The sequence below is a fragment of the Procambarus clarkii genome, chromosome 55 (genome assembly GCF_040958095.1).
Source record: "Procambarus clarkii isolate CNS0578487 chromosome 55, FALCON_Pclarkii_2.0, whole genome shotgun sequence".
NCBI lineage: Eukaryota > Metazoa > Arthropoda > Malacostraca > Decapoda > Cambaridae > Procambarus > Procambarus clarkii.
The window spans coordinates 18,713,952-18,716,930 of NC_091204.1; positions in this window are offsets into that span (position 1 = coordinate 18,713,952).

A 2,979-nucleotide genomic window follows, 5' to 3' on the forward strand; every position below is an offset into this window, starting at 1 on the left:
AATGATATTGGGACACACTTCCTGCTCGGAGCAGTTCTATCCGTGTCTTCGATTACAAGAAACTGTCTCTGAGTCACGTTAGTTTTCGGTTACAAAATAGTTGTAACTTAGCTCTCCTTTTCTAGTGAATTTGGGATGCGCGTTAATAATTGTGTTTACATGTTTAAATTCCACAATGAAATATGTTATTTATATGCAAAAGAGCGCAAAACTAGTGGGTTATATAACGCTAATTCTCCAATGCAAAATATAATGTTACTCTGTAATGTTCAGCCACTTGGACTGGACGGTACAGGGATGATGAGCTTCTTGCCCGGTCATCCTGGATAGTCCAGGAGCTGGAGAACAGGTTCTTCACTCCCTGCTCATTTCTCAGCTCCTGGTCCTCCTATCCCTTGCAGTCATACTGGCTTGACACTCTCTCCTGATTACTACCCCTACCTTATGACGGTAATTTCCTCATTTCCAGGGATCGTGAGTGAAGGAGGTGGCTGGCGGCCCCCTCACAGTGGTCATGGCATGGGTGAAGGAAGGAGTGAAGGAATGAGTGAAGGAAGGAGTGAAGGAGCCTCACTCACTTGTATCCCGAACTTGTTATAACTTTGGTCAAGTGTTCAAAGGTTCGCATCATTTATCTGATCGTTCGTGAAACTTTTTTAATCCGTGTTAAACTTCAGTACCATCCAAAAATGTGGCAAGTGGTAAGCTTGCTTACTAGTTCCCGTGGCGCAGTGCTAAAACACGCGCTTGGAGCTTCGCAAGCGCTTTGGTCTGGGTTCGTATCCTGGCCGGGGAGGATTTACTGGGCGTCATTCCTTAACTGCAGCCTCTGTTCATCCATCAGTCAAAGGGTACCTTATTGTTAAACGATTTGGCGGGTCGTATTCCAGAGAAAATTAGGATTAAATATTTGCCCGAAACGCTATGAGTGCTAGTGCCTTACAAGAATGTAACAACTCTTGTATATATAAATAAATAAATAAATAAATAAATAAATAAATAAATAAATAAATAAATAAATAAATAAATCAATCAATAACTGCCATCCACACGTTGATAATAATCTACCGATAATAATTACCTTATTTATGGTGATGTGGCAGGGAACAGTGAGTAAAGATTCCCTTTATGGAGGTGATCGCTGAAGCTGTTGGTATGCACAAGTAATAACGTTATATTGAAACGTCTTAGTGCCTTACGAGTTCTGCTTAATCTTCAAATCTTCTTATGCTTAATCTTCATCTCTTGCCTGAGGTCCCCACGTTTTTACTGGGTGTATATGAGAGGTGGATGTATATGAGAGAGAGAGAGAGAGAGACAGAGAGAGAGAGAGAGAAAATAGCATTTTTGATTAACATTAAGAAAATAATTATAAAGATTTTTACAAGGCATTACACCAGAAGGAAGCTCACATAAGGGTTTAAATATCCGGTGAACACCTTAATTCCTCAGACTTTCTCGACGATGGTCACTGAGACCTGGTGAGGGACCCCGAGCCCTGATGTGAGTTCTGAGTAGTGGTGAGGGTTCAGAGTCCTAAATCCCGAGTCCTATAGCGAGGTACCTCAGTCCTGAGTCCAGGCTGTGAGACCTGAATCTTGTTGAAGGACCAGAGACTCTGGAGAGGTGTCAAGTGGGACTTGAAGCATGTGGAGTCACTCTGACTGTTATGTTCGTGACACCATCGATGGTGATCTGTGCTGCTCGACTTGTGCATTCGCAAGTGATGTGTTCAAGGTCTGGGAAGGACTCGCTGCTGTGTTGTTAGCCGGCGTCTTTCAAGACCTTCCTCACGTCGAGGAAGGCGCCTGACAGCTAGGTGGAGAGCGCTTCGGATTCGTAGTCCTGAGGTCCCGGGTTCCATCCCCGGTGGAGGCAGAGAGAAATGGGCAAAATGTTTCTTTCATCCTAATGGCCCCTGTTACCTAGCAGTAAATAGGTATCTGGGAGTTAGACAGCTGCTACGGGCTCCTTCATGGGAAGGGGGTGTAACAAAAAAAGGCCTGGTCGAGGACCGGGCCGAGGGGACGCTAAGCCCCGAAATCATCTCAAGATAGTGCTTGAGGAAGGTGGGATGGGCAGACAAACCAGTGCTTGAGGAAGGTGGGATGGGCAGACACACCAGTGCTTGAGGAAGTGGCACATGTCAATGAGCCAGGAAGTGCAACATGCAAACACGTTGCCAGAGGCTTGATAACATCCTTTATCCATGTCCAAAACTATTTTAAAATTTAAGGTTTATTTGTTATATATTTACCATTAATAATGTACTTCATCAGGATCTTGTTGAAGACAGTTATAGAAAACACGAAATAGTAAATGAATGCCAAGGTTATGATGGAAACTTTGTTTACAATTAATCTATATATAACCGCGAGGTCTGCGTTATTTCGTACATATAAATAATGCTTATTATTTAATTATTCTGATGGGTCAACGTCTAAATAATAATAATGTCTTAAGACCTTATACAGCATCTTACACTTGTTTACTAACCGACCGCAGCCGGGAAATGCGACCTTGGCTTGCAGACGGACTGACTGCTGAGACCTGGCAACTGGTCATCTTAGGGGGTATATAAGGCAATGTGTATTATTGCTCCACACACACTCAGCCAAGTAGTCGGTTATCCAGCCTCACTATCTCTTCCTTAAGGTACAGTAGCAATGCTTAGTAATATTAGTAGTTCTATTACATCAATAGAGCTCTTATTGAATTATACCTAATATTTCAAGACATAGCTCAATAGACAATATATTTAAGAAATATCGGTATTTATATGAATGTTTATTTTGCAGTGATCTATCAGCCCAGTGCATCAACCCAAGATGAACTTCCTCCGTGCCTTGGTAGTGCTCCTGGTCGTGGTGGTCTCCCTGGCCACGGTCACCAACGCTAGTCCATTATTTGGTCTTTTTGGTGGTCGTCGAGGTCGAGGTGGTCGTTCACGCTCTAGGTCTTCCGGTGTCGGAACCCGGG